Source organism: Rhyacophila brunnea, unplaced genomic scaffold (genome assembly GCF_057557595.1).
Source record: "Rhyacophila brunnea isolate RB1 unplaced genomic scaffold, BYU_Rbru_1.0 scaffold_13, whole genome shotgun sequence".
Taxonomy (NCBI): domain Eukaryota; kingdom Metazoa; phylum Arthropoda; class Insecta; order Trichoptera; family Rhyacophilidae; genus Rhyacophila; species Rhyacophila brunnea.
Window position 1 is genome coordinate 15,208,417 of NW_028232785.1, and position 20,752 is coordinate 15,229,168.

The 20,752-nt window shown below is 32.5% G+C and overlaps 1 long non-coding RNA gene across 1 annotated transcript; it reads left to right on the forward strand.

Moving 5' to 3' along the window:
* Window positions 1–1,626: 1,626 nt before the first annotated feature.
* LOC147076624 (uncharacterized) lies at window positions 1,627–17,611 on the forward strand. The gene is made up of 3 exons (XR_015069668.1): window positions 1,627–1,882; window positions 14,533–14,682; window positions 15,351–17,611. It is a non-coding gene; the product is annotated as an uncharacterized LOC147076624 (long non-coding RNA).
* The last annotated feature ends 3,141 nt before the right edge of the window (window positions 17,612–20,752 follow it).

Here is a 20,752-nt window from a genome sequence, read left to right on the forward strand (position 1 = left end):
ATTTTCTAAGACCTTAGAATACACTCTCTGTCACTCTATCCTCTTTTATTACATCAGCGGTGAGATAAAGGAGTATGTTTGTTGATTATATCATAAGATTAGACACGTTGATTTATTATTTTATTGAAAAGTAAGCCTTAGTTGTTTAATTTATGCAGAAAAAGACGGGTGGCCCATCACTGTCTGGAAAGTGGCCGATCACTATCTGAGCGTGGCCCATCACTGTACTTTTTGAGATTTTTTTTTCATTTATATTTTTTGTAATAACCATGTTTGGTATTATAAAATATGTACACATATATATCAATATACATGCTTTGTTAACACGAAAAAAATATGCATTTCAATAAAACCGCATTAATAAGCTTGTTCTGACCGATCAAAGCAAGCCATTCGCTTAACTGGCCCATCATTGTACCTCTTACCCTACGTGTATTAATTAAGGCGCTAAGTACCAAAATAATAAAAACTGACATTTTTATATAAAAATGTTCTATATACCAACGCCAATAACTTCAACTATTATAGTCTAAGTGCCTCAAGCAAGTCAAAAAAATACAGTAAAATAATTAAACCTGTCGACGTTGTAAGTCCGTTGGCGTGTTTTATTTATAATGGTGTAAGTGGCACTGCAGTGGTCAACGGCATTCAATATAAAATAGGTGACGATGGTGTGTTGACACTTGCGAGTTCTTAATACCTAAAATTATAGAAGCTGCTGTGATTGCTTCACACTGTAAAACTACATTTTTCAAAAGGTCTGCTTCATGAAATTTTACTGCAATGACTCAGTATTTTGTAACTACAGGCAATACTACTTTTTGGTACTTAGAGCCTTATTTAATACACGTATTCAATTTATAACTAAAATATCGTTATTGTGACTATAAGTTAGTGTTAAAAATTCGGTACTTTCCTAACTAATGTAGGTGCCGTAGCAGACCGAAAGCAGCCTTGTGTACAGAATAGACCCGCAGAAATGATTAAAAATATTATAGTAGGTAGGTATGTACCTACTATATGATTTGACAGTTAGATAATTTTTATGATGTACCTTTACATAGCTCGAACGATAAAAGTATTTTTTTTTTAACATTGATAAAATGTATTTGTATTACAATTAAAAAATAGGTAGGTACGCCAAAAGGATTAAAATTTCAATATTTCTGTCCCGTAAAATTAGTGCAAAGTACCCATTATAATTTCGTTAGTAGGTAATTGTTGAAAATTTGGCAAGCCGAGAATAAAGTTGGTCGGATAAGGCGAAAGAGGCCTTGACTTTGATATAATAAACACACTTTTATTCTTGTTGTATGTAGACATGTAGATCGTATTTTTTCGCCTTGTGGTCTTTTGTGCTGGTCCTTTTTACCCCCTTTTCATGTATACCCTAGCTTTTATCTCACTGGTCACATTCTTTTTGCTATCGTTGAAAAAAGCCCTTGATTTGATAAATAGGCATTTTTGGTCGGAAGGCGTCCCTCAATAGAACCCGGCCTAATGATTTCGTGATTTTAGGAAAAACCAAAAACCCTATTGGCAACAAACATCATAGGTCCCTTTTTTTTACCGAATGGACCTGACAAAAAAATGGCAGCACTCATTTTTAATGTGTGACGTCATGCTATGCTGTCAAAGTGTTCCTTTCAACTCAGTCGCTATACGCCCGTTATTTCGTAATAATTACAGTTGCATAGTTATTCAATTATATTCCATTATTATTAACTAACTAACAATGGATATAAAGCGCGAACCAAGCGAAGAAAAATCCGATTCAGAAGGACAACGCTTTTATGATGTGCCAATTGAATGTTCAAACTTTCCTGACGACAATATTGATCTTAAACAAGAGAATTTCGACGATGCTGATTGCAGTTTTGAGGTTTGTTTTTGACAGAAGCTGATAAATTAATGTTTATATAATACGTTTGATCAGAAAATCTTAAAAAATGTGATTGTCGTTCTTAGCTGTAATGTTAATTCCAGGATATAACATACTTGTACAACAGTACTACTTATTATCAACAATTATTTAGTTTCATATGATTGAATTATTAATACAAATGCACCGTTGACCAAGTTGATGAAATCGACTTTAAAATTAAAAATACGATTGTCAATTCTACATAACTGTGTGTGTGTGTCTCTCTCTTTCTCTTGGTCGTTACCTCATGGCCGAAGATAGTGACCACATTTAAATTCCGTTTACTTCTGAGCGACCAACACAAACATGGACCCTCCAAACCAACCCGCCCCGCACTACACTCTGTCTTAATCGAGCGTATCACGAGACCCTACGTTACGTTTGGATGTGAAGCATCAGCAGTTGTTCACGCCCGGGTATGTCTCAGGAGCAGTTACCCAAGTGGGCTTTGGCTGGGTTTACTGAAAGACGCAATTTAATGATAAAAATAAAAAAGTATCATAGCAAAGAAGGGCACGGAGACTTGACAGAAAAGAATAAATTTAATGATTTAAATAAAATACAAAGTTAAAACATTACGGACAAAGAAACTATGTGAAGAGATCTTCACGTCCGCAATAAGACGCGGCAATTTTTTTAAATGCAATATAAGTGACCTTTGTGGCGACGATTTCGGACGGCCCGATGGTCCCAACAGCTGATTTAATCAACTTTAAGCATATCTTGTCTCTCTGAGCTTCTCTTCTGAGCGACTAAGATGTTCCATCCCTCTCGGTCTTCTTCTCTCTCAGGTGTGAAGGCTGTCCACAGTAAGCTCATTCACTTAATTGCTCCAGCGCGCCGACCCTGTCCTCTCTTTTGCCTTCTCTGGAGACTACCCAAAACCACTAGCCTCCAGCAGCCCGATTTCCTAACTATCGTCTCGTGTGGCACCAGACGACATGCCGTAATTGTGACGTCAGCCAATACACGCTCTAGCGGGCGGCATGTATTGGTTGACGTCACAATTACGTCATGTCGTCTGGTGCCACACGAGACGATAGTTAGGAAATCGGGCTGCAGGTTATGCGGTCCGCACCGAACAGTATGTCCATATGTCCTGAAGACGTCTCAGACATATTGTGGACAGTGGCGGCCGGTGGTTACCAAAATTGCTTTCATAAGGGGTGCACTAAAAACTTTCATACCTTATTTAAAAACAAGATCAATTCGGCGTTGTTTCTGCTAAGCGAACACCTCAATCACTTTCTCATTAAAGTCTGGAACTGATTGTAAAAGTTTTTTCTCGATGCTTAGCACAGATAGATAATTAAGTCTGTCCTGGTTCATGGTATTTCTTAAAAACGATTTAATTCTTTTAAGGGTTGAAAAACACCTTTCACTATCCACAGGTGTCATCGGAATTGTACAAATGATTTTTAAAAGTTTAGTACATTGGGAAAATGATGTCATTAAATTATTATTATAAAACAATTGTAAAATAGCTATAGCACCATCCGCGTTTCTAAAATCGTCCCTATTGTAAATAACTGATAATTTGTGTTTAAGTTTAAATTTATCCAAAAAGTCATATGATTCCAGGGTCATTTTAAAATCATTCTCAGGAACATGAACCCTGTACCCTTCAAAATGTTCACAATGAAAAAGTTTCGCTGCTAGCAAATGTTTATTAGATTTAAGTTTATCTTTCATTTGGACTAATATTAAATCACAGACATCCTTACACATTTCTATATTGTTAAATTTTATTCTTTTACTGGGAGGCTCGGATAAACTTTCAAGGGAACTTTTAACATTATTAACAGACATTTCAAAATCATAAATAAAACGTTTTATCAATACTGAGTCGTAAGTTTGGAGATTGCAATTATTTAAATAAAATGTCACAATGAGGCATTATCCGCCGAAAAAATGATAGCCAAAACATGAATTAATGTTCATCTGTTAGATACCGCAGAAGCATATCTGCTTGATTAATTGTATTGCTATCATTTTCACTGTTTAATATTGCTTCCATACACTCCTTCAGTGGCTCGTAATATATTTAAACGGTGTCAACAGTTTTAATGTTAAAATTCAGTTTGTTGGGACTTTAGAACGCGGCAGCAGAAACTAAACTGAACAGTGAACTGCATTAATTTTTCAAAACAATATAAAAAAAAAAATATATAACTATCGTTTGTTTTGAATACGTATTTTTCGACACAGGATATTGAATTATTGACGACAAGGCGTCAGACCCTTCATCTACAAAATAAAATAAAGTCTAAAAAATTGCGTCGGTAATAAAACTTAGCGCGAGTCAGGTATTGTTAAACATATGACATCATGATATAATAATTCACTCACTTGCTTAAAGAACATGATAATTCAGATATTATTTTTTTATAAATTAAGCCTTGAATTCACTAGGGGACAAAATGTATCGCAACATGACGCACACCATTGAGTCTACGTGCCGGCGCAACGTTGCGCTCTGTCGCCCATCGTTGCACGCAACATATGCGGATTTTCTACGTGACGCGAGACATGTTACACGATGTCGCTTCGCTTGTGCCTTGTACTCACTAGGGGACAAAATGTCTCGCAACATGGCGCGCAGCATTGAGTCTACGAGCTGCCCCAACGTTGCAAACTGTTCCGTACGTTGTACGCAACATAGCGAGGCTTTTCTACGTGATCCGCGACATGTTGCATATGAACGCTCCACGAGCGAGCGCAAGGGGGCAACCCATCGTCATTCGTGCGTAGGAACTGGCAAGTGCGATGGTATGGTCCAAACTGCGTGATAACACAAAAAGTGAAATAATAAAATTAATTTAATAACAATATTAAAAAATATCGAAACTCTAACGATGAAAAATAATTATGTTAATTATATTATTTTTGTTGCCGAGAAAAAAAATCAATACAAAAAAACGTTTATTTTTATTTCGATTTTTTATGATTTATTTTATTCATATTTGTAAATAAAGAAAATATTATCGATCTGTATATTCGAAAATTAACATATCCATTATTTAATTTGATATTTATAAAATTTACTATTTTTAATCTTAGAACATAAAAATATTTACTTGATAGATAATATTATTCAAAAAAAAATATAGTGATCAACATAACTCCGTGATACTCGAGTGTAAGTCTAACTTCTTTATTCATTTCAGAGTGATAACACCATCTTTAGGTAGGTACTTATAATTATTTGGATTGCAATAACTTGCGATGTTATTTTTATCTCCATAAAAAAAAGAAATTAAAACACCAATTTTCATAAGCTTACTATTTTCTATGGTAATGACGACGTTACCTACACAACTCAGCTTTACAGTTGAACAGAATGAGATGGGTGAATGGCTAACCATTCCTTTTTAAAACTGTTATATATCTGTTATAAACTGTCTATATAATTACACCTCTGTGGAAGCCCATATGCGTAGGGGTGAAAATGGTAATTTCCATTCTTATATAGATACCTACCCATATATTTATATATGGCACCCACCATAGCCTAGTTAGCATTGTGTTTTTTCAATGTTTGATCAAGTGCAAGGATGTAGTAGATTAGCCGAATGGCTAACAACCATTTCTCGTTAAAATGGACTTCAATATTTCGTACAGCGTCTGTTAAATACTACCTCACTTTTTTAAATAGGTACATACAATACATACATACATAATAGGGACGTCATCTAACATAAGAAAGAAACCATATCATCAGGTATAGAATATAGATGCTTATTGCTTGGTATCTATATCGATACTTGCAAGTGTCGATAATATCAAGGACCAAGGTATTAAAACTTTTAAATATTTTCTTGAAAAACAACAAAATAAAATGTTAGTTTGAGACCCGTTTTCAAATATCGGGTGAAATTGGTGGTAAATTAAAAATAGATGTCGTTCGTTCACATCTCCGAAAACATTACTTCTTCCGAGAGAAATAAAACGAAAAATAATTGACTGCTTATAACTTAAATATTTATGAACAAGGTAAAACATGTAATACAGCAAGGTTCCAATGAATTCGGCGAATGGCTGATAACCATTCCTCGTAGATAACCGAGTTTCTTAATATAATCTATATAATGTGGCAATATGTGGTCCGCGTACTATGTACGATATAAAAAAATGTATATTGGTAGGTATAGCATAGCACATCCAAAATACTAATTTTGAATATCGTAATTAAATATTATTATATTTACGACAAAATTATTTTGTCGCCATAAATAATACATTCCAGCTTCGCAGCTCGACTCGACAATAGCTTACGTCATATTATATGTTATTACGGCGCCTACCTTCTGCTTGGTATTTTTTTTTTCAAAATCACATACCCGATCAGTGCTTTGAAACCTTTTAATATGTTTAATATGATGGAATATCTGAAAAAAATAATATATAATCAACTTTTATCATATTTTTAATACGTGGATGTATATAATATTATAATTAATATTTCAAAAAAATGCGGTTGTGCGTTACTAAACATTTAAAAGTTTTCGATTATTGTTTTTTTTAGTAGTTCAGCATTTTTTAAACATCCATTTTTTATGTTGAAAATTCACTGTTTTTGTGAAATACGGAATTTTTACATATTGTTAAATGAAAAAAAAATCCGGAGTCTGGGTAAGAAATTATATAGATCTTATTTGTCGGGCTACGTATTATTTATGTTGAATTGCATAATATTTTCGTTATTTAACTTCGCGTGTACCTATAATACAATGAACAGTTTATAAATTTACACTCGTTTACGTAGGCGTGTGTAGTCAAGATCTTTCAACAGGCATACATAATGTAAATTTACTTACACTAAAAACGTTGTGGAATCGCCATCAAGTGTTATGCCAAGTCCCAAATCAAGATAAGTCTCCTCGTAAATAAATATACATTTTAAACACTGTTTTAAAGTTGCATATCAATTGTTTGCAAATATTTGTTTAAAAAAAAATATAATAAGTATTTTAAACAAATGTGCACGTTTTTTGTATTTCTGACGGATGGAAAACGTATGAAAACGCACGTGTGGACGTGTTTACAAATATTTTGTTTCACTAAAAGTAACACCGTGTGGTCTCGGCGAATGTTGTTTTGATTAAATCTCGCAAATTTGTATGATATGGACTGCCCAGACTACATTTAAATTGATGACAATGTTTGCAGTTCAGGACGTGCGTAGAGTTTCAAATGTTTGAAACGTGCATTTGTGAAGTGATATAAGTTAACAAACAATTATATAACTTATTTGCGAGCAGATTATCTTATTATAGAGTGGGTATTCTACAAAAAGATCATACAATAATATCTTCTGGTTATAATCCAAACAACTCTGTGCAGGTTCTCAATTTCATTAAATATATTACAATATATACATTTAAAAAGGTGAAGTGCCACTGGCTCCGACGGCTTGTCGGTAAAAAGAATAATAAAAATTGTCTAGACACCATCACATGACAAGGCCTGAAAGACAAAAATGTGCTCTAATGATATTGCAATAAGAGTCACTTTGGCGGGTATCGCATTTCTGCGACAAGTACAACATATTCTGCGTTGTTGCGTAGTGTGTACGTATTTTGATCAAGAAACATGTTCCGCGGCTTCGTTTCCGAAACATCGACGTAGATGTTGTGCGTCATGTTGCACGATTTGTCCCCTAGTGAATTCAAGGCTTTATATTCAAATATTTGCAAATATAGAACGATTTAAAGATCGTAACCATAAAGGCTTGGATTCACTAGGGGACAAAATGTATCGCAACATGACGCCCAACATTGAGTCTACGTGCCGGCGTAACGTTGCGCTCTGTCGCCCATCGTTGCACGCAACATATACGGCTTTTCTACGTGACGCTAGACATGTTTCACGATGTCGCTTCGCTTGTGCCTTGTACTCACTGGGGGACAAAATGTCTCGCAACATGGCGCGCAGCACTGAGTCTACGAGCCGCCCCAACGTTGCGAACTGTTCCGTACGTTGTACGCAACATAGCGAGGCTTTTCTACGTGATCCGCGATATGTTGCATATGTACGCTCCACGAGCGAGCGCAAGGAGGCAACCCATCGTCATTTCTTGCGTAGGAATTGGCAAGTGCGATGGTATGGTCCAAACTGCGTGATAAGGAATTTTTATGAATTTTCACACAAAAAGTGAAACAATAAAATTAATTTAATAACAATATTAAATTATATCGAAACTCTAACGATGAAAAATAATTTTGTTAATTATATTATTTTTGTTGCCGAGAAAAAAAACCAACGCAAAAAAACATATATTTTTATTTCGATTTTTTATGAATTATTTTGATTCATATTAGTTAAAAAAGAAAATAATTATCGACCTGCATATTCTAAAATTAATATATCCATTATTTAATGTGATATTTTTTGTTCTATCCATTACAGAAAAATAAATAAAATTTACTATTTTTAATTTTAGAACATAAAAATATTAACTTGATAGATAATATTATTCAAAAAAAAAAATATAGTGATCAACATAACTCCGTGAGACTCTAGTGAAAGTCTAACTTCTTTATTCATTTCAGAGTAATAACACCATCTTTAGGTAGGTACCTAATTAGTTGGATTGCAATAACTTGCGATGTTATTTTTATCTCCGTAAAATAAAGAAATTAAAACACCAATTTTCATAAGCTTACTATTTTCTATGGTAATGACGCTGTTACCTACACAACTCAGCTTCACCGTTAAACGGAATGAGATGGGTGAATGGCTAACCATTCCTCTTAAAAACTGTTATATATCTGTTATAAACTTTCTATATAATTACACCTCAGTGGAAGCCCATATGCGTAGCGGTAGAAATGGTAATTTTCATTCTTATATAGACACCTACCCATATATTTATATATGGCACCCACCATGGCCTAGTTAGTATAGCACCTGTCTCTGGTAAGACACGGGTTTGATCCCGCGGCTGGCATAGCATTGTGTTTTTATAATGTTTGATCAAGTGCAAGGATCTTGTAGATTAGGCGAATGACTAACAACCATTTCTCGTAATATTAATTAACTTCAATATTCCGTAAAGTGTATGTGAAATACTACCTCACTTTTTTAAATAGGTACATACATACATACATAATAGGGACGTCATCTAACATTAAAAAGAAAACATATCATCAGGTATAGAATATAGATGTTTATTGCTTGGTATCTATATCGATACTTGCAAGTGTCGATAATATCAAGGACCAAGGTATTAACACTTTTAAATATTTTCTTGAATAACAACAAAATAAAATGTTAGTTTGAGACCCGTTTTCAAATGTCGGGTGAAATTGGTGGTAAATTTAAAATAGATGTCGTTCGTTCACATCTCCGAAAACATTACTTATTCCGAGAGAAATAAAACGAAAAATAATTGACTGCTTATAACTTAAATATTTATGAACAAGGTAAAACATGTAACACAGCAAGGTTCCAATGAATTCGGCGAATGGCTGATAACCATTTCTCGTAGATAACCGAGTTTCGTAATATAATATTAATATTAATGTGGCAATATGTGGTCCGCGTACTATGTACGATATAAAAAATGTATATTGGTAGGTATAGCATAGCAAATCCAAAATACTATAATTTTGAATATCGTAATTAAATATTATCATTATTATATTAACGACAAAATTATTTTGTCGCCAATAAATAATACATTCCAGCTTCGCAGCTCGGGTCAACAATAGCTTACGTCATATTATATGTTATTACGGCGCCTACCTACCTATCACATATGCGATCAGTGCTTTGAAACCTTTTAATATTTTTAATATCGTAGAATATCTGAAAAAAATAATATGTAATAAATTTTTATCATATTTTTTAATACGTGGATGTATATAATATTATAATTAACATTTCAAAAAAATGCGGTTGTGCGTTACATAACATTTAAAAGTTTTCGATTATTGTTTTTTTAGTAGTTCAGCATTTTTTAAACGTTAATTTTTTTATGTTGAAAATTCACTGTTTTTGTTAAAAACGGAATTTACATATTGTAAAATAAAAAAAAAATCCGGCGTCTGGGTAGGAAATTATATAGATCTTATTTGTCGGGCTACGTCTTATTTATGTTGAATTGCATAATATTTTCGATATTTAACTTCGCGTGTACCTATAATAAAATGAACAGTTTATAAATTTACAATCATTTACGTAGGCGTGTGTAGTCAAGATCTTTTAACAGGCATACATCATATAAATTTACTTACACTAAAAACGTTGTAGAATCGCCATCAAGTGTTATGCTAAGTTCCAAATCAAAATAAGTCTCCTTGTGAAGAAATAAACATTTTAAACACTGTTTTAAAGTTGCATATATTTTTTTTGCAAATATTTGTATAAAAAAAATTAAACTAAGTATTTTAGACAAATGTGCACGTTTTTTGTATATCCGACGGATGGAAAACGTATAAAAACGCACGTGTGGACGTGTTTACAAATATTTAGTTTCACTAAAAGTAACGCCGTGTGGTCTCGGTGAATGTTGTTTTGATTAAATCTCGCAAATTTGTGACAAATTGATGACAATGTTTGCAGTTCAGGACGTGCGTAGAGTTTCAAATGTTTATAACGTGCATTTGTTAAGTGATATAAGTTTATAAACAATTATATAACTTTGCAAGAAAACGTATGAGACCACCGTGTAAGCGCGGTGAGTGTGTAATAAAATTAATACAATAAAGTAGGTAAAAAGCTTATTACCTACTTATTAATAACTGCTAATAACTTAAAACACGTCCAAAACACTGTACCTAATTTTGAATATCCTACCTGCTTTAAGCTTTTTTTAAATATATAAATTATCTAATGCGTTTAAGTTTTGTACTATTCCATTTGAGTCGTTTTTTTCGACCCGGGTTTCGCTTTTCGGCATCTTCAGGCACTATGCCCACTCAACAATGGTAAATACCTACATACTGTCAACAAATGCAGTTAATTATACATATTATCTTGTATAATAAAATTAATACAATAAGTTTGGTAAAAAGCTTATTACCTACTTATTAATTGACTGCTAATAACTTAAAGCACGTCCAAAATACTGTAATTTTGAATATCGGAAAATGGTTCTTTTTCTACATTTAAAAATACCTACACCAAAAAAGTACAGAATTTCAGAATACATAATATATTTTACCTACCATAATTTCGTGTGAGTAGGTACATACTATAATTAAGTTATTCACTTTGTTTATACTATTAAAATATGAAGTCATCTTATTATACTGCTCCACTGTATTTTTTTTATTTATGCAGAACATAAATTAAATAAGTACCTACTTAAGTATTATTCTCTGCAGTCTACATAATTATTTTTACCGATAAATAATAATGCCAAAAATTGTTTCAGCGACGTATTGTCACAAACGTAATAATTTATTATGGCATGTAGATGTTTTCTTCAAATCACATAGGTATTTACGCGATCAGTGCTTTGGAACCTTTTATTATTTTATACATCATGGAAATTCTGAATAAAAATAATATGTAATAAACTTTTACCCGATTTTTAATACATGGATGTTTATTATAATATTATCATTAACATTTAGGTACTTAACATTTCAAAGTTTTCGATTACTTTTTTTTAGTAGTTCACCATTTTTTCTCATGTTAATCTTTTATGTTGAAAATTCACTGTTTTTGTGAAATGCGGGATTTTTACATGTGAAATGAAATAAAATCCGGCTTCTATGTGGGGAATTACATAAATCACTGTTGATCTTGTAACTGTCGGGCTACGTATTATTTATGTTTAATTGCATAATATTTTCGATATTTAACTTCGCGTGTATAATAAAATGAAAGTTTTAATTACAATTTTAAATTTACACTTGTTTACGTAGGCGTGTTGTAAACGTACTACCTTCCCTTTAACGTAAGAATACGTATGAGGGTAAATAGGTAATATGTTTAACATCCGTATCTAGCTCAATACAAAACTCTAACGGTACAGCATGGAGATTCCATCTCTGTAGGATTACCAGGCCTACAAAATAGAAAGTCGTGGATTACCATTGGTCGATTGGTTATAATTCCTCCAGGTCCAGCACTTCGGATTGAAGATAGTTAAAATAATTACAGTATTAAAGGGCGCCACTTAACCTGACTCCTCTCCTGTCATATTACAACAAACGGGACATTATCAGGTCAAGAAAAAATAATACGATCTTTAGAAAAATGTTCCAAGATGGACTCGGAAACAATGTTTATTGGAAACAGTCAGACAAAGCATACACGAGAAGCTACAGTACAAAAGTTATAATTTAGACACGAACCAATTACCAGAATGACTATCCACACACCAGAGTAACCGGGAGGTGGTTATTACAAATTCCAGAACAAATTGAATCTAGACCTGGGAACAACAGATACAATAAATACCGTGATAAATGCCGCCATCTTGCTGGCTGGCTTGCCGAGCAGCCCGCCCGATAACGTCTTTCCTTGCTCGCGTTCCACACTTGACTACTGAAACTTCATGGCGATGCTAACTTCTGCAGCCAATCCGCAGGCAAGCTGCCAACTTAAAAAAATGTGTCCGCGCAGTACTGCCATTTCACGATCGCCTCTCAATTCTCAATGGAATTGCCAGTGTTTGAGAACGTATTATCCACGAGACGGGGAATAATAACGTTACAGTGTGTAGCCGAGATCTTTCAATATGCCTACATAATGTCAATTATTATATGAATACAAATTCACCTATAATGAAAACGTTGTGGAATCGCCATCAAGTGTTATGCCAAGTCCCAAATCAAGATAAGTCTCCTCGTAAATAAACACACATTATTTAAACACTGTTTTTAAGTTGCATATCAATTGTATGGAAATATTTGTATAAAAACAATTCATACTAAGTATATTAAACAAATGTGCACGTTTTTTTGTATTTCTCACGGATGGATAACGTATAAAAACGCACAAACAAGAAAGTGTAGACGTGTTTACAAATATTTTGTTTCACTAAAAGTAACGCCGTGTGGTCTCGACGAATGTTGTTTTGATTAAATCTCGCAAATTTATATGATATGGACTGCCCAGACTACATTTAAATTGATGACAATGTTTGCAGTTCAGGACATGCGTAGAGTTTCATATGTTTGTAACGTGCATTTGTTAAGTGATATAAGTTTACAAACAATTATATAACTTTTTGCGAGCAGATTATCTTATTATGGAGTGGGTATTCTACAAAAAGATCATAAAATAATATCTTCTGGTTGTAATCCAAACAACTCTGTGCAGGTCCTCAATTTCATTAAATATATTATATATATACGTTTAAAAAGGTGAAGTGCCACTGGCTCCAACGGCTGTTAAAAGATTCCAGTCGGTAAAACGAATAATAAAATTTGTCTACACATCGCATGACAAGGTCTGAAAGACAAAAATGTGCTCTAATGTTATTGCAATAAGAGTCAATTTGGCGGCTATCGCGTTTCGGCGACAAGTATGTACAAGCAAATGTTCTGCGACATTGCGTCGTAGTGTGTCCGCATTTTGTACAAGAAACATGTTTCGCGGCTTCGTTCCCGAAACATCGACGTAGATGTTGTGCGTCATGTTGCATGATTTGTCCCCTAGTGAATTCAAGGCTTAATATTTATGTTGATAATCAATTTGTATTCAATATCAATCCAATGAATTTATATGAGATTTAAATAACGAAAAACTATTTTTTATCAATCCTGCTAAATCTCAGTTACTACATTTTCCGCGTATTCCTACTGTTTTTTTTTTCTGTGTCGAATTTTGTGAACTGATTGGCATCCCAAAAAGCAATTAAATCTTGTGTTTTTATGACACGTTTATGACTTTCACGTATCGGGTTGAACTATTATTACACAATACAATATGAATGACAAACTAAGATCAATATTAGTGCGTTCACCACGAATGCACGACTTCGATGACTATTCAGTGAGTACATGCTTTTGGTATAAATTTACACGGATTAAGTTGCGATAAACGAGTGATGACTTATGAATAGCATTGTTGCACATTGAGTGATGTTTACGAAAAAGCAGTGCAGCGTACATGCATGGTGTTAGGGGAGCCGCCGCTGATTGTGGAGAACTGTTAGTTTATCTGTAGTGTTTGGATAATCGACTGCTTCATCTTATGCTCCGTCCAAGAAACATGAAGCGTTCAGCGCCAATACCACATCTCCCTTGCCCTCAGGGTCCTCTATTCGATAACGTACAAAAATTTGGAGGTCACCAATATTCGCAAAAGCATAACTGTTTTTAACATTTTATAAATCAGCGCATCAATTCATACACAAAGCTGCTATCGGCAGCTATTTAGATATTGAGGTAGGTATTATAATTGTTACACTAAGTCCGCCGTCTAAAAATATCAAAACTGTCAATCTCGCTCTATGAGTTAACACGCCAAAAGAAGTGCTGTTAAAACATGACACTTTTTGACAGTTCAGAGGATTAACTTATTGTAACAATTAACCGCCTCATTACGTACATATGATAAACTACCCTCGAATTGGTGCAAAATTCATGTCTTGCGTGAATTTTATATTATTTATTATATTACTACATTAATAATTATGTTATTTGCAGAAGCTTCAAAACGATCTGATCAATATAAAGTCTGAGCATGATAACGAGACAATCATCATCAAAGAAGAATTTGTTGACAACGCAATCAGCCTAATTATTAATGAGAATCCTCGACCTGGCTGCTCTAATCCAAAATACAGGCCAGATCAGGTACGTTCAATTATAAAGTTTATTTTGAAACTCGATAGAACTTTAAATAGTAAAAATAACACACGTTAACTTTTAATCATTATCACACATTTTTTCAACGTTTTTATTAGGTCGTATTCTTATTTGTTCAGTGGTTGTTTATCCAGTAAAAATCTTGTAATCGAGTTTTAACTAACTTTCCGACTAGCTAGATATTTAAACACTTTTAGAATACATCAGAACACGATGCCAATGCATTCTTTTAATTCTTTTAGCCATGTTTAAATATGATTAAATTCATTTTAAATTAATTCTGGTTTGTATAAAACGTTATTTCGGAAGAAATACGTAATCCAATCCACCATAATTGGTTGCTAGGGTCTGGGATCCTAGCAGCTAAATTATTAATGTATAATGCGTTACTATGGAAATCAATATAAAATGTCAGTAATATTTCTACCAAATACAATTTTTTTTTTGATCGTTTAAGCTAGTTATGTTTATATGATTCAACAGAAAATTTAAAGACGTTTATAAAAAGTTATTTTTATCTTGTTACTATTTATTACTTTTAAACAATTAATTGTCAAACCAAATAGCACCTATCCAACCGATATTAAAGAACAAAATCATATTTTATTTATTTTAATATAATTGAATTGAAAATACTAACTCTATGCTTTTTATAGATCTCTACTCAGCAGTATTTCACAGTACGTTACAGTAAGCCTGGACTGGATATCGTGAGAAAAGATACAGTTGACAATAACCTGGTCAACAATAAAATAGCACATGCAACCAATAACGTCAAAGATATGACGAAACACCATTCAGAGATAACAATAGATGATCAAAACATCAAAAAGGAAGGTCAGAAATTATACGTGCAAAAGGAAGTTCGAATTATGTTGAGAAGAGTTACATATTTTCCGCGTAACTTAATTTGCAAAGACTGTTGTGGAGTGTTTGGATCTGTAAATCATCTAAATAGTCACTTCATTTCGTGCATGAAGTCAAAGCAGATTGAGTCATATGAAACGCATACTGGCGAAAAACATAGTGAATGCAATGATCGATCATATAAAACCTCGAACCGTGGTATTCACAAGGTATATTTTGCTGAAAAACTACATCAATGCGATGTATGTTTTAAAAAATTTCAGCGAATTGCTAATCTTAAATCCCACAAAATGACACATACTGGCGAAAAACCACATCAATGCGATGTGTGTTTTAAAAGATTTCTGCAAATTGCTCATCTCAAAACACACAAAATGACACATACTGGTGAAAAACTACATCAATGCGATGTGTGTTTTAAATTTTTTCAGCGAAAAGGTGTCCTCAAAAAACATAAAATGATACATACTGGCGAAAAACCACATCAGTGCGATGTGTGTTTTAAAAGATTTCTGCAAAATGGTCATCTCAAAACACACAAAATGACACATACTGGTGAAAAACTACATCAATGCGATGTGTGTTTTAAATTTTTTCAGCGAAATAGTGTCCTCAAAAAACATAAAATGATACATACTGGCGAAAAACCACATTAGTGCGATGTGTGTTTTAAAAGTTTTCTGCAAAATGGTCATTTCAAAACACACAGAATGACATATACTGGTGAAAAACTACATCAATGCGATGTATGTTTTAAAAAATTTCTACGAATTCATAATCTTAGATCACACAAGAAAACACATACTGGCGAAAAAGACTTCAATGCGATGTGTGTTTTAAATTTTTTCAACGAAATGGTGACCTCAAAACAGATAAAATGATACATACTGGCGAAAAACCACATCACTGCGATGTGTGTTTAAAATGTTTTCAGCGAAATATTGATCTCAAAAAATATAAAATGATACATACCGGCGAAAAACCAAATCATTGCGATGTGTGTTTTAAAAGATTTCTGCAAATTAGTAGTCTCAAAAAACATAAAATGACACATACTGGCGAAAAACCACTTAAATGAAATGTGTGTTTTAAAGGTTTCTGAAAATTAGTAGTCTCAAAAAACATAAAATTACACATACTAGTATTAAACCATATCAATGCGAGGTATGCATGTATAAATGTACGAAGCTCAGTTATCTTAAAAGGCATAAATTGAGACATTCGAGTGGAAAACCATAACAGTTCAGTTTGTTGTTACATAAAAAGTTATATTTTTGTTTGCTATCAATTTGTTACATCGATCACAACTGAAAACAACTTAGCCATCCTTACGTATAACATTTTTCAATTTGTATAGTAATTCTAATGCAAATACTAGTAATGACGATGTTTTGAAAGTATATGTGGCAATATTTTAAATGTATATCCCTTTAAATATTATTAGTCACTAGTGTTTAAAATAATTTATTTTTCTGTTTTAATTGGTTTTCATTATAATACTTTTACCTAAATATACGTTGGTTAAAACTAATCGAAACATTCAGCCTTAAAAATGCAAAATAATCTGTTTCTTAAATGTTATTAATTAAATATGTTTGTGAATTTATAAAAAAGTGAAAACTGAATATACAATGCGGTCCGAAGAGAAACAACTACACTACTGTCATTAAGTTTAGTGGCCTGTTGTTTTAAAAAAGAATATATAGTCAATATATACCTATCTAAAATTAATAAAAAATATATGATGCTATATTGCGATTTTCAATAAGAAACCATAAACCCTAGATCATGGGTGGCCAACCTTTTCAGCAACCGGGCCAGATTCGAAAAATGAGATTTCCAATCGGCCGCACAACTGATTTTTTTTTATTATACAAAACAAAAAAGAAATATATCGTCGGTATACTGCCAAATGTTGGTGAGTCTCGAAATCATGTTATGGAGTAATCGCAATTTGAAAGTTTGACATGCCCTCTAAAATCAGGCATAATGCTAATTTATTTGTGCTTTATTTATTTAGATGAATTGAAGTATTAACTGTTATCCCTCCATGTTAAAAAAACTCAAAAATTAAAATAATCATACAAAATAATTGCATTTTGTAAGGTAAGGTGGGATTTACAAACCTTTGGCAGAAATGAATCAGCTCTTTTGACAGTTATCTTTACATAGCATTGTGTTAGGATTGAAGAGAGGGAAGGTTTATAGGTTAAAGAAATAAATTTTAAAGCAATTTTAAATTATCAATGATCAATTTCAATGCATTTATAAATATTTTAATGGACATACGACAGTTCATATTACAAATACACATAATATAAGTAATACTTAACATACAAATTTCGAAATTTATTATAGTAAAATGTCATAAGAATTACAATATTTTCAACAGTTTATACAGTGGAAAAGTCAGAAAAATAATAAAATTACATAAACTTTAATTATTTTAATAATTAATTACCCACATGATCTAATAAAGAGAAAAAAACTTAAAATAAATCGTATTAATTAATCTGGGTACACCAAAAGAGCATACAAACCTCTAGGTATTATACAATTATAAAATAAATCAATTTATTAATGGACAATCAATAGTTGATTTTAAAAACATTCATAATACAAGACACTCTTAATATGAAAATATTGATATTAATTAGTAAAAAATACAAATAAATTTATAATACTTACAAAAGTTTACAGTTCCAAAATTGAGGACATGTTAAAAAACTTATATTGAAATAACACATGAATAAAGAGATAAATTTACAAATAATTGGTTTTAACATGATTCTATTCACTATGTCCGTTCTTTTTTAACACAATTGAATGATTATTATAATAAAAACTACACTACACCGTCTTCTTCGATTTCATTATCACTTAAGGAAGGTTCGGGAATAATGTTTCCACATGATGCACTTGTAGGTAGGTAGTCCTTTTTATCATGAATTTTGTTCTTATGGAGTTATTCCAGCACGACACATTTTTTCTTTTCTTTTCGTTAGTTATCACAACATTTGAGTATAATATCCATTATTTAATTCACCTAACACATTGGTCACAGGCCGCCCTCTCATTTGACTAATAAAAAAATTATTATAATGTCCGGTATGGGCAATGATTTCGGTGATCCTTGATTTCTTCCGTAGGAGTTGTTAACAGCATATCGTCGTCGCGCTTGCAAAATCCGCTATGTAATAAAACAACTTTTCAGGAGAAGGAAAAAACTGATTTACTCAACAATGCCTCACGTTTTTTACGAATCAAATAAACTGAAAATTAGATAATTACTTCGGATTCAGTATAAATGGTATTTTATAATACAATATTTAACACTTTAGTCGTAGTATTTTTTTGTGGGTAAAAGGCACATAGCTTGTTTTATTTGGGTCTTTAAATCCGTTTTGTGGTTGAGGCAGTACATAGCGGATTTAAATTAACGCGTATTTTAGACATAGCGGATTTTGCCCCGGGTAAAAAATGATACTTGCATAATTTAATGATACTAATTCTATGCGTAAAACATCTTTAACCAAGCCAATTGTCAAACAAACCTTTATCTTCTCAGCCAAAATTTGACATATAAATAAGTAATAATTATCGAGTGAAGGGGAAATAAAAATATCCAGAGTAGGATGGATAAATAATTAAACAATTTTATTATAGCACATCAAGAAAGTTACATTAGATTATAATAAACAGTTGTATAACCTACCTACTTACTGGGCTTTTAAAATTAACACTCTTCTTAAAGTAAACACAAATGATTGTGCAATGAAATTGTAGTTTTACACTTTTTTATTGCTTAAATATTATTTGTCGACAAACGTAAATAATCCGCCATGTGCACTAGCGCTGGTAGTAAAAGGCGCATTCTGAAGTAAAGGTCAGTGCAAACTCCGTCATGTGTCATTAACAGGCGCAATTAATAGTAACCTTTTTTAACTTTAAAATGCGATATGTAACCGGAATATTCATAGCGTATTTTGCAAGCCATTTTTAAGTGAAAATACATAGCTTATTTTGCATTTTTCTAAACTAGCGTTGATATTAGAAAACGGGTTTTACAGGCCCGTCCGTCGCGTCTTGTTCTATCACATAGCGTAAAAATGTAAAAACGCAAAAAAAATGTTTGTCGGATTTTGCAGGCGCAATGACGATATGATCCTGGAACAATTATTATTGTGTTAATAAATCTTATTCATGATTGTTATTTAAAAAAACCAATGATAACCGAGCCACTGACATTAAAGCTAGGCAGACATTCTAAATTATTACTCTTGAAACGCAACACGTCAGAAAGCCATAACTTTGCTATTATGATTTTATATTAGTTAAGAAATAGGTCAGAGGACTTGGCTGTTAATGTTATATAAGATAAGATATATTATTATTAAAGGTAATACAACTTACAAACAAAACTAAAACGAAGTTATTTATTGATACCTATTCAAATTGATGCACCGTGCATTGTGACACATCACGAATCTATAAGCTATTATTTTTATAAGTAATTATTACACGTTTATAAACACGTGGACTTTTGTAATATTATAATATCATAATCAATATACTTATGATCAAAACATTGAGAAATATAACAATTATTAATCGCCAAACAACAAAAGTAAAGACAAATGAATCAACAAAATGAAGGTAGTGAGAAGGGAAGGAGACTCGGGTGGTCGAAATGAAACGCTCGATCGTCTCAACAGAGATCCGTTTAATGCGGTAGACGACAGAAATATTAGGTTACAATCTTATTTATTACAAATACAGGTTTGGTCATACAGTTTCATAAAAACAAGAACATTCGATCAATTATTATATTAGGAATTTACAAGCGTAGTGACCTGAAGGGGTTAATCCATCACGCAGGTACAGCACACATTATATGGTCGTAGGAACACGTCAAATCGCAAGTATCAGATCGAAAATCTTATATATTATGTATATATATAATATATATATTATATTATAAAGAAAAATTACATACTAATTTATTCCTAAAAAAAATGCGAACAATATAGGGCTTTGTTTGGGGGCACTGGGCCAGAGGCGCCCAGTGTGACAACCGCTGGTTGAAGCTATACAGATTTAGCTACCCAAAGCCACTCCACAATCCTCGAATTAAGTCCTTTGCAGGGAGGGGTACGCCTGCGGGTTTTCTGACTCAATTATTTTATTTAAT